Raw genomic sequence first — 22038 nt, forward strand, 5'->3', positions numbered from 1 at the left:
CTAGTAATATATTGCTGTCATAATTTCTTCAAGTTAAACCAAACTTTTATTTTAGCAGATTGAGTTTCGACACACAACTGAACATCTAGATGTAGGCTAAATATGGAGAATTACTCAAAAGTTTATTATCGAAATTGTGAATTAAATTTTTTTTCAATAAATATTATGTATTGATTTATCACCCAGACCTAAATAAATTGTCCATTCTAGTCTCCAGTGCGCTTCACATGAGAAGCACTACATTTTTTTAATGCTACAGAGCATAATAAATCAGTCCCTTTTCAGGTTCCTTTTCAGTTAGAATACTGTCTATATAGAAAGTAGACAGCAAGGCAGTTGGATAGGTTTAGGAACAGCCCTGCTGACCTGCCTAAGGTTGTTTACTCTTCAAAGCTGTTTTTTTCAGCCTGGACATGCTGGTCTTTAGCTAGTTGGCCAGTTCCCAAATCCCTCTAAAACCATCAAAACAGACCTGTCTGACCATCTTGTCAAGGCTGGATGGCTAAACTGGCCCTAGGCAAGTTTAAGCTGTTTTGTTTTAGTAGGAAGAGTTATATTGTAGCTAAATGCCACAAATATACACATTGAGTCTTAAGATGCAGTAACATTTACTGTTTTTCAGCAAATTTTGAGTAGGTAAAACCTTGTCATTTCAATAGGAATTAATGCATTCTTGAGGACGAAAAATTTCCCTATGTAGATTTCGCATCGGGTTGGTCACACAGAAAGCTGTTTTGTTTGGAAGTGACTTCTGTGTGAGCTGTGCTTCATACATTGCTATACTAATGACAATGAACCTACTTGGCACGCAAACTTTCACCTAATGTGACCGCACATTTAGCTTATCACTTTTTTTTTAGCTCACATAAAAAGGCAGCAGCACAATTCTAAGAATACTTTCTTAGAAATTCAATAAATAGAGGCAGAAAAAAGAATTGTAGTACTAATGGATCCAGGCCCACTGTGTGAACCGCAGCTACCCAGATGTGATTTTGTGAGCGGTGATTTTGTGATTAGGTTTAATTGAATGAAATTAGTTCTGGTCATCTGCCCTCTCTCCTACCTGTGACTGAATGTTGGCCCCCACTTGGGCGCCCTGGTATGAGTCCCCATTCAGAGACTGCACACTCATGAACAAGTCCCCGGAGTTCATGTTAAAAGAACCAGCAGAACCTAAGAGGAAGAGAGGCCGAGAGAAAGAGACAGAGAAAGACAGGGATAGATAAAGACAAGAAACAGTCATGCAACAGTAAGATTGAAGTAAGGAGGGTTAGTAGTGCAGAGCTGGTACTGTATGTGAGGGTTATGTGTTGAAAACCACACAAGCTCGGTACTAAGTTCCAAATCCTAAATCCAAGGTTAGAATGAGCTGAGAGAAATTCTGTTTAATATAAATATATTTATAGTTCATTCATTCAATCCAAAAGTACCTAATATTTCTGCTTGCTAGGTATATTTATGCCTATTATAGGACTGCGCTGTTAGTTTAGCAGCATGCCAATGCCAGAATCTATTGGAATCAATTTAGGACTAGGCGATATGGCCAGAAATATATTTTTTCAATATCATTTGATATCAATATTTATCACAAAATTAATTCCAAACCATTAATGGGGAAAGAAATGCATTCCACATGTTTATCAGAATGCAAATATCATGTGTTTGTTCACAAGTAAATTTAACTTTTAATTGAGGGCCCTATGAAAACTGTCAATCAATACATTTTAAAAGGTAACTAACTGAAAATATAGCAAATCATTTACAACAAAACATTGCATTTTTATTTTTTTTGTCAAATAAAGTGCTGGACAACAAACTTTGTATACTGTGAAATAAAACATGGATGAAAAAATATCTTGGTTGTATGATATTCCTTAAAAAATATTATTATTATTACTTAGAGAAGTACAGTTTACTGTAGACTAGTAATATATTGCTGTCATAATTTCTTCAAGTTAAACCAAACTTTTATTTTAGCAGATTGAGTTTCGACACACAACTGAACATCTAGATGTAGGCTAAATATGGAGAATTACTCAAAAGTTTATTATCGAAATTGTGAATTAAATTTTTTTTCAATAAATATTATGTATTGATTTATCACCCAGACCTAAATAAATTGTCCATTCTAGTCTCCAGTGCGCTTCACATGAGAAGCACTACATTTTTTTAATGCTACAGAGCATAATAAATCAGTCCCTTTTCAGGTTCCTTTTCAGTTAGAATACTGTCTATATAGAAAGTAGACAGCAAGGCAGTTGGATAGGTTTAGGAACAGCCCTGCTGACCTGCCTAAGGTTGTTTACTCTTCAAAGCTGTTTTTTTCAGCCTGGACATGCTGGTCTTTAGCTAGTTGGCCAGTTCCCAAATCCCTCTAAAACCATCAAAACAGACCTGTCTGACCATCTTGTCAAGGCTGGATGGCTAAACTGGCCCTAGGCAAGTTTAAGCTGTTTTGTTTTAGTAGGAAGAGTTATATTGTAGCTAAATGCCACAAATATACACATTGAGTCTTAAGATGCAGTAACATTTACTGTTTTTCAGCAAATTTTGAGTAGGTAAAACCTTGTCATTTCAATAGGAATTAATGCATTCTTGAGGACGAAAAATTTCCCTATGTAGATTTCGCATCGGGTTGGTCACACAGAAAGCTGTTTTGTTTGGAAGTGACTTCTGTGTGAGCTGTGCTTCATACATTGCTATACTAATGACAATGAACCTACTTGGCACGCAAACTTTCACCTAATGTGACCGCACATTTAGCTTATCACTTTTTTTTTAGCTCACATAGAAGTCACTTCCAAACAAAGCAGCTACAATAGCTATTAGTTCATTTAATTAAGTGTTTCAGGAATAACAATGGGTGAAGAAGGACCAAAATAGACTTTTATTAATTCTACAGTGACATCTAAGATGGACAGTACAGTTACACTGCCACAGCCAAGTCATTCAGGATGTGCTAATTGAGTCACAGAAGGAATCAAAGAATGCTATTTGTCTTTTAATGGAGGAGAACTCCCTAGATGTTTAAGAGAGAGCAGGGCTTAACTTAATTTCCGCTTTAAAAGCCGCAGGGCACTAATCAAATGTGCATGGACCTCTAATCACTTCAAGGCTATATGACAAAAGGCTTGACTATCTCGTCATAATGACATCCAGGAGGTCAACCAGACAACAGCAACCAAGCCGGTTAATAGCTTAGGTGCGTTCACACCAGATAAAACAAAATATAATTTGAGCCAAACAACTATTTAAGTCAATATTAAATAAAAGCAGAGTATTGGTGAGTAAAAGCTGAATTATTGGTTGTGGAAAGAGAAAGTCTTATAAGAGCTACGCTGCAGGCCAAGCTGCTGATGTAGATAAAGAAGAGGCAGATTTGGATGTCATAAAGAGAGGTATTATGGGAATGCTACAGTAAAAGGAGGACATTAAAGGCAGGCAATTGTTGAAAATTCAAAACATTACCATGGTGAAGTACTTATTTGCCAGTTGATGACATTAAATTGGCTGCTTCTGCGCCACTAGCAGGGCTATATTCTAAAACTTACTAAAGACCAGTCAAAAACAAACACATCTGTTGTTTGTGTGTTGATTTATTGCAGTGCTCACCGGCCGAATTTGGTGTGGAAGGCGAGTTGGCTTGGCTGCCGTGGGTGGAGACGTTGGTTGCGGTCGCGGCGGTTTTGGCAGCGTACATGTTGGCTTCTTCTTGGAATTTTCCAATATTTTTCTTGTATCTGATCCTCTTGTTTCCAAACCAGTTGGATACCTGAGAAGACAAGAATTAATGAATAAATCAAGAAAGAACATATATACATTTCAACCTCAAGGTTATTTGAGAGCTGGTGAAGGTTTCCACAAAAATATTAAGCAGCACAACTGTTTCAACATGGATAATAATGTTTCTTGAGCACCAAATCAGCATATAAGAATAATTTCTGAAGGATCATGTGACACTGAAGAATAATGGCTGAAGCTTTGCCACCATAGGAATAAACTACTTTTTCAATATATTAAGATAGATGTTATTTTAAATGTTAATAATATTTCACAGTGTTACTGTTTTTGCTGTATTTTTGATCAAATAAATGAAGTCTTTAACAGATTTCTTTTCTTTCTTTTCTTCAGCAAGAACACATTAAATTGATCAAGTGACAATGAAGACATTTTTCTATTTCAAATGAATGCCATTTCATTGAATTTTGTATTTATCAAAGAACTGTATATACTGTATTTGGAAACTTTACAAAAAAAATCGTCTTGGTTCAATTTTTGGTGCATTTGGTGGTCTGATATTTTACTAATTTGTCTTTTTACTTAATGTTTGCTATGAAATTAGATAGAGACATATTAGATGTAGTATTAGATACACACTCTTATACAGACCTGGCATCTAGGAAGCGGGAGCGCAGGATCATGACCGCCTCGCAGGTGCTCTGTTTGAGCTGCATCTGGATGGAGCTGAACTTGCGATGGATGATGCCCACCATGCGCTCGATCTCTTTAGGGGAGATGGGCCGAGTGCGAGACTGCTCCCTCAGCAGGTTCATCACATGGGTGGTGAACTCATTACACGCCTGAACATGCAGAGGGGCGACACATGCATCAATCTCTGTGCATGTAAACATAACTACAGGAGCTGCTCAAATATCCTATCCTGAGGACTTTTTGGTGTGCTAGGCCTACAACATTTTGTTTCAAAACATTTGAGTTTACAGAGGTCAGATCTAGGAGTCTTTTCTGGAGACCAAACACTGTTCGCTCACCTGCTCATACTTCTCCAGTTCTGTATGGTAGATCTGACGGATCTGGGACAGCTTGGCCCGGTAGTCTGAGTGTTCGACCGAGTTATCGGACCCGCCGCCGCCTGCCGCAGCAGCTGCGGCCGCAGCTGCAGCCGAACCGCCTCCTTTCTCAGGTCCGGACACACCCTCGGCTAGCAGCATGTTGTCCAATCGCATGAGTTGAGCGTCTGGTAGCTCCTCCTCCTGAGCTCCACGGATACTGAGTACTGTCAAGAAAGGAAGAGAGAATAAACACTTGAGTAATTTTGTAGGTGCAACTGGAAATCCTGAAAGTTTTCAGACATATTATGTTGTCTTTGACTATGTAGTAGGTCATTTCTGTTTAACTGCATACTCTGAATAATATTTATAATATTAGTTAAGCTAAGAACTGCAATGTCTCAATATGACACTTAAAAATGAGAAGCATATATATATATATATATATATAATTTATCATTTGAGTGACCTCCATAAAAGTCAAGTTAAAGTAAATGTCTGTTATAAAATTAACATAATAACATCACATTGTCTCCTTATGAGACGTTACAGAGCTTGAGAAGTAATATATGGCCTTCATTTTAATTGCTCTCTTCTTTGTGATAAAAATGTGGAACTATACACTGATCTTGGCAGGGTATGAGATCATAAAACCATAATTTCATTGATTTGCACAATCATTTACAATAAAGTATTATATCTACTCATTTTTAGTTCTTGATCTTGTGATATTTACCCACTAAAGAGTAAAAGCATAAAATTATTATTTAAAACATTAAACTAAACAATTACTAAGATATACTGTAGAAATGTCAGAGAAATGCTTGTTTTTTCCTTATCTGCTCTCTATCCACTGATTATTTTCATAGTCGTTCAACTGTCAGGTTCTCTGGAAAGCTTTCCTTTTTTCAACTTAAGTTAATATATAGATTAAGTTTATATTCCACGAAACTCCGCTCTTTGATTTTAGGACTGTACATATATATCACTGTTTATATTGACTGTGTTAGAGAGGTGCTTTAAACATCTATCTTACTGCAAAGTTTAGCTCCGATGCTGCTCTGATATACATGTACTGTTCAAATTATTCCGAACACCCTGTTCACCTGATTTAAATGTAAAATAGGGTAAAAATTATTTAGTAAAATGTGTTAAACAGAGCTAAGAGTACCACTCTCTTACTGGTAGCAGAAAGTATTATCAAATTAGCAGGAAACAAACATGCAAATTGTAGAGGATGTTTAAGATTCTGTGTGGGGTTGGTTATTACAACACTATGAAGGAAAAGAAGATTATATAAGGACTCTCAAAGGAGTTTTGTCTGTTTGTGCAGAGTTATTAGAACATTATAAACTGTTGTTTCTTCGTGTGCCACTAGATGTCTCTCCTTCTGTTCTGTTCAGTGAAGGCAGACTGACGGCAGACAGCACCCGCAGCAGCCATTCTACCAGTAACAAAGAGCACACAAATCCAGATTTACTAAGAATTTGACAAACAAGCAGCCATACATTTCTGTAGAAGATCCACAGCGATAACAGAAGAGATAAATGTTAATGCAAATAAAACCAATACTCACTGTATAAAGCAAAGATTTGTTTTGGTTACAATTACAGTGGATGTCAAGTAGTGACCAAACATATCAGTATTGCTTATTATAGTAAAAATGTTCAATAAAAATATTTACATTTCAAAAATCTGGGTTCAGTAAATATGTTATTTTAAAGAAATTAATATCTGTATTTAGCAAAGATGCATTAAATTGATCAAAAGTGACAGTAAAGACATTTATAATATTTCACAATATTAATGTTTTTACTGTATTTTTGATCAAACAAATGTCCCTTGGTGGGGAAAAAACTAAATTATTACCAAGAGACCAATTACTATACCAATCTGTGTAAATACAGGTTGTAACACTCCAAACAAAAGATACAGGAAGAGCTTTCCTCCCCTTTTAATAGTTAGAGTCATTTTATTCCGCTATTCCAACTATATTGAGTTATATGATTAGTTATAGTTTTTTTTTTTATTATTTGCATTAAGCGTTATTTTTTCCCTTTGTGTTCTCCAACCCAAACAGAAGAGACAGAAGAGCCCACCACCAGTTAAAAGCTGCTGATATAACTGTAACACATATGGCTTATTACATATGAAAACCTGCAAAAACAATCAATGTCTACCGCAGTAGACGCAATGCAAATGTTCCTGTGACATCATTCTGAAGATGACAGCAGAGGGTAAGGCAACCAGCTTGCTGCAATCTGTTTCTACAACCCCGAACCCAATCAGCCCAGCCTCTTCCAGTCAGCTCACTCCCACTGCAAATGCCAGGGGCTGTCAGAGGCCTCCAGAGGTCAAGAGTTCAGGGCATGGGTTGAGGGACACCGGTGAGGTCAGATTTCTCTAGAGACTCCCAGCAGTACAGTGAACATCCTGCTTCTTTAGCGCGTCCTTTGGCGCACGTGTGCAAAGTGTGTTTCGCAAAGTGATTTTCGTACCGCCGTCATCCTAAACTCCTCGCTTCTACTCTTTGACGATGACTTCAAGCCTTGCTCTGATTTAAAAAAACTCTGACTGTCCAATTTCAGGCTCGTCTCAACTGTCTGCCCACCCAACTATTTCACAGCGAATAAAAAAAACAAGTGTATATCAATAGCACAACACAAGAGAAAAAGAGCGAGTCTTTTATGCCTTTATAATAGAAAGAGACAGCAACAGTGGAACGTGACTGGTGTACAGCATCGACTAAAGAAACCCAGGCTCAGAAGTGCGTAACGTTCATCTGGAGAGGAAATCTAATGAGGCAAATAATGATTTATTCATTCAAACCATATCCTCCAGTGCACAATTAAATGCATGAAATATATTAAATAAATACAATGAATGCGGATAATCATACAATTCACTTTGCTGTTGCTTAATTACCCCAAACCGACGCAATGCACTTTATTTATTTTGATTCAGTAATGGCATGGCAATCGATTAGGCTGTAATGCTGCCGGCCCTGTGTGTGTGTGTGTGTGTGTGTGTGTGTGTGAGAGAGAGTGGTCCATGCCCAATGCGCTGCTGATGTGAACTGAGCTGAACTCAACCACCCGCAGACAAACATTAACAGTTTTCTGAGGAGCAGATCATTATCTCTTTCTGTCTTTCTTTGGTTTCTTCCTTCTGTCTCTATCTGTAGGGGAAGATGGGGTAAGACGACCTCTTTAAAAACAATGTGTTTTGACTGATATAGTAATATTTCCCTGTAAATTGTAACATTTTAGTTTAACGTGTAAAATAGTAATGTATCATCCATCATATCATTAGGGGGAAAATAGATAAACATTTACTATTATAGTTGTTGCAGCCCCATTACTGGCATAAAATGGCACACAAATGTTATTAAAATTGGCCTTTGAGTGTGTAAAATACTAAATGAAATATTCTATTATTTCTATTATTTAAATAATTTCTAAAATCATCGTATGTCTCTTATTTTGTACTTAATTTGGATGAACAATTACAAAAAAGAAAAAAGGATGTCACAGTAATAAATAACATATGTGACCCTGGACCACAAAACCAGTCATAAGGGTCAATATTTTGAAAATAATCTGAAACATGAATAAATAAGCCTTCCATTGATGTATGGTTTGTTAGGATAGGACAATATTTGGCAGAGATACAAATATTTGAAAATCTGGAATCTGAGGGTGCGGAAAAAATCGAAATATTGAGAAAATCGCCTTTAAAGTTGTCCAAATGAAGTTCTTAGCAACGCATATTACTAAACAAAAAGTTTTGATATATTTATGGTAGGAAATTTACAAAATATCTTCATGGAACATGATCTTTACTTGATATCCTAATGATTTTTGGCATAAAAGAAAAATCGATAATTTTGACCCATAAAATGTATTGTTGGCTATTGCTACAAATACTGTATACCCGTGCTACTTATGACTGGTTTTGTGGTCCAGGGTCACATATATATTCCTTTCATTTGCAAGATAATAATAATAACATAGATGTTTGAAATAATTGGGGGCGGGGAACTATAATCACAATAACAACAACATGCCATGGTGGCCTTCTGCATATTTCTGAGGCTCCAAAGGCCAACAAACAAATAAATGTCTGTGTCCGACTAAAATATAAATATTAAATAAAAAATCACTTTACTACTGTGAAAAAATTAGATCGTTTAACCTCAATAATCAATACAAATGTCCATTTTCTGATGACATGTCAACATTTATATGAGCATAAGCATTCAATTAATGTGTTCAGATGAAATTTAATGTCAAGAAGAAAATTAAAGGTGGGGGTGTTACATGTTAACCCATCTTACCCTAGTTTTCTCTCTCACCTCTTAGCATCATGAACGGCACAGTTTTTAGAAGTCTCTAATGGACCATTTCACTTTTGGAGGCTTTTCAGATGTGACTTCTGCTCAGACAAGTCTTAATTTCACCCTCCCAGCAGTCGCTTTCCTGAGCGTTTCACTTTTCACAGCTGATTTGCCAATCTAGAACCCACGCACCTGATAGCAAGACCTAATTTCACTCTCTTCACTTCTACAACAAGGCCAAGCGGGTCTGGTATCCCCCGTGATAATCCCCAGAAAAACTCACATCTTCCTCATGTTTGTTAAATTGTAATCTTTTTAAAATGCATGCTCGATCACGAGGTTGCAGAGTCTTGTAATCCTCCTTTGGAGCTATAAAAAAGTCTTTAGTTTAGGTGAAACGAGGCACTAACGCAGTCAGAGGTTTCGAGCTAGGTTTAGTCAGGGGGGTTTATCTTTTCAGTGTCTAAACCAAGGTTGGTATCAACTTCAGGGAATTAAGTTGGAAGTCAAAGAGTGGAATGGATTACTGTTGAGACAGGAGGATTTGGCCTGATTTTGTATCAGAAAGACAGACATATGGCACACAGCAGACTCGTGGCTCTTTAGTTCTCTGCAAAACCTCCTTGGAGTAGAACGTGTGAAAAAAATTTTCCGCAATGTTCAGCGTTTTTAAAAGTCAAGCTACCATTAAAACAAATGCATTAAATAAGCAATAAGGTATGTTTCTACATTGTAAATATTTACCAAAGGCCACTGTTAGGCTAAGATGACCAGAAATAACTATATTAATGGGGGCAGTTCTCTTAAAAAAAAAAAAATGTGTTCAAAACAGCTTGCAAAGAAAAAAAAAAGAAAAAATCTAATATGCAAGATATTGCACACACCTGTTCATTATATTCTCGCATAGTTTGTAACTTACATTTCATCTTAATTATCAATTAAATAAGAGAATAAATGTCACTGAACAGATGACAATTAAAATTGATTGACTTTATTGCAGTGTCCAAAGTTCATTGAGGCTGTTATATCATAATGATGACAGAAGTACAACAATCTGGAATTATTCCCCCTTTTTAAATCAAAATTTACAATATCTTGAAAAATGTCAGTACTGTATAGTCTTTCATGACTACATATTAATACACAGCAGTGCCTTGATAAAGCAGTGAATTCATAAATTGGTTACTGCAAATATATATTTGGACTAGGGCTGTGCGATTTGGGGGAAAATATCAAATTGCGATTTTTTTGACAGATATTGCGATTGCGATTTGATTTGCGATTTTAAATTTGCAAAGTCAAGCTTCAGCTCAATATTGTCAGTAATGTGCAGCACAGTATGGGTATCATTGACATACACCACCACTGAAAAGTCTGGGGTTGGTAAAAATGGTAATATTGTGAAATATTATTACAATTTAAAAAGGCTTTTCTATTTATTCTATTATTTTCTATTACATTTTAAAATGTAATTTATTTCTTTGAATTTTGGGCAGCCTTCAGAAATCATTCTAATATGCTGATTTGGTGCTCAAGAAACGTTTCTTAATATTATTAACATCAAAAAACATGTGCTATTTAATATATTTTGTGGGGGGAAATTTTTTTTTTTAGGATTCGTTGATGCATAGGAAGTTCAAAAGAACAGCATTTGAAATCGTTTTTAACATATACATGACTTTATTGTCACTTTTGATCAATGTAATGCATTCTTACTGACCCCACATTTTTAAATTGAACTTTTATTTAAATTCACAGTCTGTATTTTTTGCAGTGATTGCATTTTTTTTTTTTTTTTTTTAAGTATGATCCAAAAAGTATCTTTTAAAAGAAACCTCTGGGCATTGAAGGACTCATGTTTGTCTGGGAATGCAAACATACTGTACAGAAGTAGGTTGATTTTTGTATTTTGTATTAAGTTAAAATGCATCCAAAAATGAGCAATCTGCATGTTTAAAATCTCTTGTTTTTGCATCTTTGCGAAGTATTAATTTCTTTCAAAAGAAAAAAAAAATCTTACCCCAAACCTTTGACTGGTTGTGTAAATTCATTATTTTACTAAGCCAATTAATTTACTTCCTTCTACTAGACACTAGAGGATCTAACCACACATACCGGGTGAGTCAGTGAGGAGAAGTTTGTTTGTTTATAAATGAGAATATTACTGTGCTGTGGCTAGCATGACAATATAAAGCCAGAGATGAAGTAATCGTCCCTCTCTGGCATGTTTTAATTGAACGGTGACAGAAGACAAATCCCACCTCTCTCTGTACTCATCTATAATTAATCTGTGAATGGAGGAGGCCCTATCAGTGACATGACATTGTATTAATAGCACCGGAACGAATGCACACACACACACACACACACAAGATACACTGTAATTTACGGATGACAGAGGAACCTTCTGATACTACGGTCTTACTGTGAAAGCCTCTTAGAAACCACTTCATTTTGTCATTTGGCGTTTACACTAACACAACCACCATCCCATAAAAACTAGAGAGAGACACAACCACAAAGCCAGCCAGTCAAAACAAAAAAGAAAGGAAAAACAGCAAATGCAAACAAGCCGCCCCGGCACTGCTGTATTTTCATACAGTGATACTGCCCAGCCCCCTCCCTGCATGGCCTCAACTCCCTGTGAGCGTCTTAAATGAAAGCATGTTTAATTAATGATGTTGAAGTATTCTGTCACAATTAGGAAGATGTATGGTCAAACAAGGCGCTTGTGATGGCCCTGACAAGGATGATGAAAGTTTGCCTTCCTGGACTGGCACTGGCAGCCAGCGCTGGGCCCTGGAGCCTCTCCAGATGCAGTCAATGCGGTAACCTGAGACTTGAGATCTCCAAGCAGACTCATGCCGTCAGCCAACAAGCATCTAATGCACCTCACTACATCACACACTTTACTGGTGCTTCACACACGCCTGGAGAGAATATAAAGTAAAACGATAGAGGTACACCTTCTAAAAAAGATCAAGAGTTGATTTTTCATGCATTTGAAAGACAATTTACATTCAATTTTAGGCAAGTTTTATGATAAATCCTAACAAAAAATTTACCATTGCAACCATAATGTTGGCCTTATGCCTTAATTACTAACAGGGATGCACTGATATAAATATTATTGGCTAAAAGCAAAATTTTTTTTTCTTCTTGTTTCTTCTATTGTTAATTTTTAAATAAATTCATGAATAAATTTTTCATGAATTTCATTTCATGTATTATTTAAAAAAACAATGTTGTTTCATATTATTTTATTTTATTTTAATTTATTGTTTTGTTTAGTTTTGTTTCGTTTTTCCCCAGGCATTAAGGTCTAACCAATTTGATAGTTCAACAAAACTAATATCGTTTAATATAAAAATGCTGACAAACTAATTTTGCATCAATGATTCCATTTTTAACTGCTTAAATTTTATATTTTATATTTCTAATTGCAATTTTATATTTTATTTATATTGGCAGTGGCTAACACTAAGAAATAAAAACTCTTGAAAGCATTAAAATGTTATACTTGTACTGATTTTTTTATTATTAAATATTAAATTAAATATATGAAACATTCTGTATATCACAATTTACTGTTGCTTTGGTATTTCAGTAAATAAGAATAATGGTGTATAATTGTAGTAGTGTATTATGCTGCATAGCAAAGATCATAAAAAGCATCAAAGCTTTGTAAATCTCTGGAGCCATCTATTCCGTTTTTCTCTATTGCTGAATTTCTTTCTCTTGTCTGTGTCATGGTGGGCCTGTCACCAACTCGTCCATGAGACCAAAAGAGGGACAGTGACATGCTAATGTAACATTGCTGTCATTCATTACACAGCCTGAATACAGTGAGAGAGAAAGAGAGCGAGGGAGAGAGACTATCTGTGGTATAGGCAGCATAATAATAACATCCACAGCCATTCAGCACAGCTCTGTGTTCTTCACTCTTTGTCTGTGCTACTGTATTCTGTGTTACTGCCATCATGCTGAAAATCTTGTCCCACTACAGAAATAAAACATGACTCGCTGGTCCTGTATGAAACATTTACTCATGTTTTGGTTTAGAGTAATATCAACATAGTCTTATGCAAGTCAAGTGTCAAGTTAGGTTTATACTATGGGGCTGTTGAATGCTTGAATCTGGTTGACAAACATTCTAAGGTGTGAAATTATTTGCAGGGAAACGCACGGCTAAAGTAGTTCCAGGCAGGTCTTGACTGCATTACATGTCCATATCACTTCGCCAAATGATTTCAGTTATTTTAAAGGTCCTAATAACTAACAACAACAAAAGAACCAAAACCCACAATGACACTGACTGAGCAAATAAATATACTGAACAACAAGATAAAACAAATTATTTTAATGTTTAGCCACAAAATTACGTTTTATTATTATGTACGGAAAGCACATACTCTCTTTCTCCCGCTCTCTCTCCCTTAGAAATGCACACACACAGTATGGACATACTCGCACAGAAACGTGTTGTCAGCGCTGCTCTGACAATTTTATCAGTAAAATAGTTAGCAACTTAAAAGCTACTTGTCATTTAGTAATATGCGTTTTTGAAGCAGATAAACTTACAGTTACGCTATTAGTAGAGACGTTGCTGCCAAACAAGACTGAGAGATGCAAAGACTCCAGTAATTCACATTAGGTGTGGGCGATATGACCAGAATTCTATTTCACGGTACGACTAATTTTATTTCACGATATTTTTCACAATATAGTCATTAATATATGTAGTTATTCTGAAAATTGACAAAAATGACTTTATATAATACCTCAAATACTTTAGAAATAAAAAGTACTTCACCTTGTTTGATTTTTCTTTTTCTTTTATTTGGTAAATTATTTATTTAATAAAAACACACTCAACTTATAGATTAACTTCCCCCAACTGATTGACATTAAATGCAACTTGTAGGTGAAATTAAACTTTAAATAAGATGTTTTTAAAATACTTAATTTAAATGTTATTGTTTTACACAGTTCATAATATCTAAATATTTTATATTGAAATATTTAGAGTTAGAAACGTTAATATAATACAGGCTATTGCATTCTCAATATTTAGTAATTTTGCCTCAGATACAGGATTATGCACATTCACTTTAACAAGCATGTTGTTTATTGGTGCTGCACCTTTGTTCCGACAATATCACGTTATTAACAACCCTTTAGAAAACTCAATCCTTTCCTCGTGATCCTTTGCTCATCATTCTCCATGTTTCTTTGACAAATGCACGTGAATTAACATCCACTTTTTTACATTTCGCGGAATATACAAAAGAAGGCGAGTAATTATGACAGGATTTATATTCATTGAAGTCAGTTCAGAGTCTATTTGAGAAAACTCAAAACTGTGCTGTCTTATAGGGGGCTCTCCAAAATAATGAAAGAAAGGCTCAAGGAATCAGAGGGTGACAGAATGAACGCTGAAGATGCAGGGAGGAGGGGAAATGAACTGAATTGGAATGGTAAAGTACGGTGTCAATTAAAAAAATGAACTGGAGTACATTGCCGTGATGACAACTGGTGGGAGTCGAGATGACAGGCGTTACATTACGCAGCTTTGGTGGCTCCCGTTGTTCCCTCTCTTGCCCCCTTCCCATGGATTGTGGTCAGCGAGACTGGTTTGGAGGACAGCGTAGAGCTAGGACGCCACTGGCCCCCAAGCTACAGCCAATAACCATGATTAGCATTATCAAGCCTCCACCAGGCAGTCTGGTGCACAGCACAAGACAATTTAGAGCTACGCACTTCTACTTAAAGACCTTCATTAAAAGAATTTGTTATTCAAAACAGGTGACGCAAAGTGTCTTCAGGCTATCAAAGTCCTGTCTTTTAAGGTGCCTCGGAAATGTACCTCACTAAATCTAATCAGACTTCAGCTTGGCGCATTAAGCTAGCCGAGTTTTTATAGCCTTTGGGCTAAATTAGATATCTTTCGCTTGGTATGTTGCCAGGACAGATCACAGGGACAAGGATGCATGAGAATGGCTCATTTAGTTCACTGTGTTTGACACGCAAACCATAAAACAACATATGCACTTACAAAAACCACTAAAAGTTCACAGCTTTTGGCTGTTTGTCAATAAAACTTCACTTTTACACTTTGCATTGGCTTCTAACAGATACGTATTGAGTTTCCAGAGTTGCTCTATAATGTCTGTCTCTTAAAGAGCTGGAGATGGGAAATGATCCCTTTGAAAGACAGCGACAGTGATCAAAGTCAGAATTAATTATGCACGCTTGTCTCTCTCCCCCATCCTCCTCTCCCAGTGAATTTTGCTAATCTAATCGAGCCGGAGCGGAATGGTTTCCTCTCTGTCATCCCCTGCATGCGTGTGGTGCCTGTTTACTAAAGGGAGAGGTGCGTATGACTTAATCTCTGCTCCTTAGGGAATCTGCCAGCTCTCTGTATATTGCTTCCTTTATGAGGATTGCATGTTAGAGAGGAATTTCTCTGTAACAATCAACCACCAAGGAAATCAAGTCATCTTTCTCCTCGAATAAATACCTCCAGAGTTATACTTGAAGGCTGACACACACAAAGTAGCCAAGATAGCTTGTAGGGATTGTTCATCCAAAAATGAAAGTAATTTACTCAGCCTTACTGTATGTTGTTCTAAACCAGTATGGCTTTTTTTTGGAACACAAAAGCAAATGTTTTGAAGAATGGTTACGCTGCTCTTTACCTTATAATGAAAATGGATGGGGACCATAAATGCACAATAAAAGTAGTAGTTTTCAAAACTTATCTGATAGCTTTATAAGAGGAACTAGGACTGGATGATATTCGAAAGAACTGACATTGCAATATGTTGTTTTTCTATATACTGTATAATGCTATATAAATATATAATGCATTTTGTGACAGGAAAAATAAAATCACTAGATTACTTTAATAGCTCTATTTGGAAATGTACCAGCAAAGAAAAAAAAAATAAAAATACAAATCTGAAAAATTATTTTTTTATTGAAATACTTTTTTTGAGTGCAAACCATCCTTTTATGGGTGTTATTAAATAAAAAATATTAAGCAATATATGAAATAATTTCTAACAATACTAGTGTGCTAGTATTAAAAATTATATTAGTGTACTAGTACTCAGGAAAAAAAAATAATTTAGCATTTAATTTAAAAAAAAAACATTTACAATACAAATTCATCTTATAATTTCATTTTCAAACATTAAGCCATCAAGCATTTATTGTGGCTGTTTGCCGGCAAATAAATATATGCAAATGAACACAGCGCCGCACTTCTCACGGAAACCTGCAGTGCTTATATATTTTTTAATTAAATTGCAGCCTTTGAGATTTGATAATCACACTAAGATATATTGCGATATTGATTTTATTATGATATTGTCACAATCTGTGATGGCGAGGAACGATGAAGACGAGGAATAAACGAAACAGTCTTTAATCCATGGAACACAGGGTACATAAACACTGGAGACAGCAGGAAACACATCAACGTAACGAGTAGAACCGACAGAGACAGACTAGGACTTAAATACAGGGGATGATTGGGGAAACACAGGTGTATGGGATGACTAATCAAACTAATTAACAAAACGAGGACAGGAACATGACCAAATAAGGGAACAGAAACGGGCAAAACATGACACAGACTGTCCATGATCCTGATAGATATATTGTTCAGTCCTAAGAGGAACAGACTGAAACTTTATCCTGAAAATGTAACTTGCCTTAAAAATCTTCATTTTGGAATTGTGGTCACAATTCACTTTCATTGGATGGAAAACAGAAGTGTGAACATTCTTCAAAACGTCTTCTTTAGATTTTCATATAAGAAATAAAGTCATACAGGTTTCTAAAAACCTAAAAAAACTAAATTTATGAATAAATATTGACAGATCGTGTTTCATGTTTGGTGATGTGTCTAATGACTGAGTGTCATCAAATAACCCTTTAAAAATGATGAGGTAGCAGGACTGAGTGTGGTAGTACTTTAATGTTCATCTGTGCAGGTGGGCTTGAGAGCAGAGGTGAACGTGTGAGAGCAGTAACCTCGCTCTGTTGTGACCCTTAAGAGGGTCTCTATACGAGCGACAGCATGTAAAGGGACCCCCACACGCTCGCCGAGGTCCCCGTGGTGTGTTTGCACGCGTGGCACATTTCATAAGGCTTCGCTCTTTGACTGGTGATGAGTTTATGCGAAAGTAATTAACAGTAATTAATCCTTAATTACCATAATTAGCCAAGTCGCAGTAAATTAAACCACATCTGGAGGCAGATGAAAGGGGCTCGGCAACTGAAGCGGTCTGTGTTCTGCTTTTTACTTTTTTTTTTTGAGGACCGGGGGCCAAACCAAAGCCATCTGACAGCATTTGGTGGCAGCTACCTGTTTGATCAAGACTCCTTTGTTTTTTGCTCTGGATCCCATGAGAATGACTGAGTGAGTGAAGCTGAGGGGGATGGAGCTTGATGGGAAAGGGGGAGGAATGAGGGATTCATTTCAAACTACAACAACCTCTCATCTCTAGGGGAGCATCTCCCTTAAGCTACGACACAAGGACGTGCAACATATGGCCACTCGCAGACACACAGACAATTGCCTGTGGTGTCTGGCTCCTCTGAAACATGGATGTCTGCATCTCACACATGACACCGGGTTCTCAGAGATAGCAGCCGTCGACATCAGATAAATCCATCTTTGTGCGATCCCGAGTCTTTTCAATCCCTCTATGGATAAATGCAAACACAGGAGTGTTTTATCAAATATAGCTCTATTCGGATGAGATTCGTTTTTCCAAAATTACTGATTTTCAACTCGGGCATCCTTTGGAAAATCCAGTCCCATCCGGTCAGTGATTGTGGTGCATTATTATTTCAGAACAGTTTTTCTAATTTATTTTGACTTTTGTCGAATACTGTAACTGAATCTAATTTTCTTGAAGTATGCAGAACAAAAATCACAAAACAGGAACAGATATTATAGACAGGACCCCTGCAAACCCTTGACTGTGTGTCAAGGTCAATAAATCTCTTAAAATATCAGATAATTTGACCTTATGGTAGGAAAATGTTCAGTTCTAAAAAAGTCATGTGGTGTGATTCAAAATACTCAATATTCATGAAATAATAATTCATGATATTTGTACAAAAAAAATAATTGTATATAATGATATTTGTACTTGAAAAATAATTAAGTGTACAGTATGTAATGTAAGAAAATATGTTATTACCATTTTTTAACCAGTGTTAACTAAAACTATTACAAAATGTTTAAATAAAATAAAATAAAAATATTAGATTTAATTAAACTTAAATGAAAATAAGACGATATATTGGCAACTATCTGAAATAAAATAAGCTGAAGTTGACTAAAACTAAAACTGAAATAAAGCTAAAAACACATTAAATAAAAACTAATAAAATGACAAAAGCTCAACAAAACTAAAACTGAAATTAAAATCACAACTGAAAATATAAAAATAAATGCTCAATCAAAATAAATACCATAATAGTACATAAATAATACTAAAATAATACTGTTGTTTACTTGATGGTTGCACCACAAGACAGAAGTAATTCAATTTGAACATTTCTTGAAAACAATATAAAGTTTTTCAAAACCATTGAAACCGACATGAATATAATGAGTAAGATTTTGGCACATGTGTTTACACTACATTTTTAAACACTCTAATTTGTCATTGTCCCATATAAGTCTTGTTTATTTCAGTGGGTTTTGCAATGGATGTATCCAGAACACATGGCCTTTCGTAACACCCACAAAAAAAAGAAGATAATTTCACCTTAATAAAAACTACAGAGATCTCAATCCTGTCAAATCAGAACATGGAATAATAGACATCCTAGGTTAATAATTAACTCAAACATGGTTGAGAAAGCTAATCTCATTCCAATAGTGCTTAAGTGATGCACCAATATACTAAACACTCAAACAGAGAAATGAAAGTATTGTGGGCTATGGATGCTCGGCAAGTGTGTGTCACTCTCTAATCAGTTATTTACACAGAGTGTGAGCAGATTAAAGTGGGATTAGGCTATTTGCCACACCCGCAGGCAGCCTATGCATCCATGTGCCTTCCCAGCCGCCCACTAAACCACAAAACCCCTCCACAGCTTTACATCGCATCCCTGTCAAACAGCTCCAACTCTGGCACAACATCCAGCAGATAAGCACTTATCTGCAGAACATATTCACAAACATGCCATGCGTCAACACCGCACCAACATTCAACATTCAAATCATACCAATGTTCCACATTCAATCACAACTCCCCAGAATTCAGTGGTTCTGATGTGTCAGTAAAGCATATAAAAGAAGCATAAAAGAGTCCTTATGACTTGTGAGCTATATTTAGAGTATTTTGAAGCCATGTGATAGATTTGAGACTAGGGTTGGGAACCATTTTTAATGAATCCAACACATTAGTGTTCAAAAGTATTTTTTAAAAGTCTCTTTTCCTCACTGAGGCTTAATTTATATGAAATATGTATTGATCTAAATTATTGATGAAATTATATTCATAAAAAACAGCAAAAATGGTAATGTGAAATTTTATTTCAATATAAAAAAACTGTTTTCTATTTTAATATTTTGCTCAATTTAATTTATTCCTGAATTTACATCAGCCATTAATCTAGTCTTTCAGAAATCATTCTAATATGCTGATTTGGTCCTCAAAAAAACAGTTCTATATTTTTATCAATGTTGAAAACGTAAGATTTTTTTAATGCTTAATATTTTTGTGGCAAGCATGACATTTATTTCTTCAGGGAATCATTAAATTCAACTTCATTTTGACAGGAATTAAATTTGTTGCTTTGAAAGATAATTAAAAAAAATATCTTTGTGTTGCACATAAAAAACTAACAGCTTTGAAATGACCTGAGGGTGATTAAATAAAGTAAATACTTTTTGGATGAACTCGTCATTTAATTATCAAGAGAATCTTGAAATCTTGTATTCTGTGAGCCCATCCTACTTGAAACAAATGGTCTGCGTGTCTCTGCAGGATTGGCCCGCAGTTGAGGTGTAAATTAGAGCACTGGTAGAAGGCGAGAAAAGTCTATTAGCACACATGCTTGGACCCGATTCTGGCGAAGAAACTGGATCTTAAATGACCCCAAGGTACAGAGCTGTGACGGAGGGCAGGTTCAAGGCACGGTTGTACACGTAAAGCTGTTACTTCAATAACACGTTGCTAACGTGATCTCACTGCAAGTGCAAGCTGGAGAGGAGATCTCACACTGTGTACCGGACTTGACACGTCTTATGTAAACAAGAAAAATGAGAGGGCCTGCCAACACTGACACAAGCACCATCTCTAATTGGACTATAGCCTATAAGCAATTTTTCTTGGTTAACATAGTTTCCCCGTACACTATAAATGTCTTGTGGAAACAGGCGTGTTAGTGTTTTTGAATCCGACTACTTAAAGTAGTAACAGGTCTCATCTGGAATCTGTGGAAGAAAATGTCAAGTTACCTTGCGAACGAAAGAATATTTGGCCACACACTTTATATCCCCTCACAGATTTTGTTATTGTGAAGTGTCTGTCTCTCTCTGGAATTTTCCACTTGCAAGCTGTGGTGTGTTGGCTTTGCTGAGGCTGCCTTGTTCAGTAAGCAAGAGTAAAACTACATGAGACATCAACCTTCATAACAACTCCTATCCACAAGACACCAGGTCGCTAGAGACCTGTGTTTTGTGTGTGGTAAGCAGCAGGCCCTGGAGAATAGAGGCCTGTGCTCAGTGATGGGACTGTTTGTTTCAGTTACTGCCAGTCATAATTTTCACTACTCCAACATAACTAATGCCTTGCTTAGGAAAACTTGTCAATACCAACTTAAGTTGCATTGAAAAAAAAAATGAATATACGATTCTGTGAATAAGTTTTAGGTGAAAGTCAACATGAAATCAAAATGAACTATTCTTATTTTTTTAAAGTGATTTTTTTTATTATGTATCTGTGCACATTATTATTTGTGCCCTCGTAATCTTGAAATCATATACATTAGATCCCCTCCCCTCAACAACAACAATCCAATTGTCTTAATGTAAATTGCTAATGGACAAAATCAAAACCAGTCCTACAGTACATTTGAAAAGCCATTTCATTAAGACGTTCACAATTTTCATTGCATGCCCAAATCATAAATTATATATAAGCCCATGATCACAACCACCAACCATTAGTAAGGTGGATCAGGTTATACAAAATTAAAAATAATTGAAATTTAAAAAATGTCATTCCAAACCTGTAATATTTTCTTTAGTCTGTGGAACACAAAAGAAGATATTTTGAAAAATGTTGGTGTCCAAACAATATTGGACCCCATTGACTTTTAATGTATGGACAACAAAACAACAACATGGGGACATTTTTTCAAAGTATCTTCTGTTGTATTTCACAGAAGAAAGAAAATCATACAAGTTTGGAATGTCATTACATGAAATTACGGAATTTTAATTTTTTGTTGAAATATCCCATTTTTAAAAAAATTACTTATCTGGGTCAGGTAAACCCAAAAACACAAGTTGACTATACTGCTTGACTAGACTAATATGCAATAACGCACAAAATAACTGATTTTAAAACTATCTCAAATTATATCTGTTGCCACACCCAAAACTACTTAAGCAAAACCAATCTTTTCTCAGAAGCAGACAGCATTCCTAGATTTCCCAAAGGTCATATCACGGAAGAGAAAACAGAATGAAATCTACAAAAAAAAAAAACGTGATCCAATTTTTCACATATTCAAAGATAATTGTCACAACATGGGATTTTCTGTTCTGATTGTTTTGGGTTGGAGATTAGCGGCGCAGCTAATCTTGCTAATTAGTGCTAACAGCATTACTCACTTGACTCCCCGGTGAGACGGGGACTCCTGCAGACTCTCTGAGTT

General features: G+C 35.8%; 1 pseudogene; it reads right to left on the reverse strand.

The window, feature by feature from the left end:
* The window catches only part of LOC107710551 (pre-B-cell leukemia transcription factor 1-like), a 65292-nt pseudogene that overhangs the window by 6596 nt on the left and 36658 nt on the right, over positions 1 to 22038 (reverse strand).

This window comes from Sinocyclocheilus rhinocerous, unplaced genomic scaffold (genome assembly GCF_001515625.1).
Source record: "Sinocyclocheilus rhinocerous isolate Xijiao unplaced genomic scaffold, SAMN03320098_v1.1 scaffold957, whole genome shotgun sequence".
Classification (NCBI taxonomy): Eukaryota; Metazoa; Chordata; class Actinopteri; order Cypriniformes; family Cyprinidae; genus Sinocyclocheilus; species Sinocyclocheilus rhinocerous.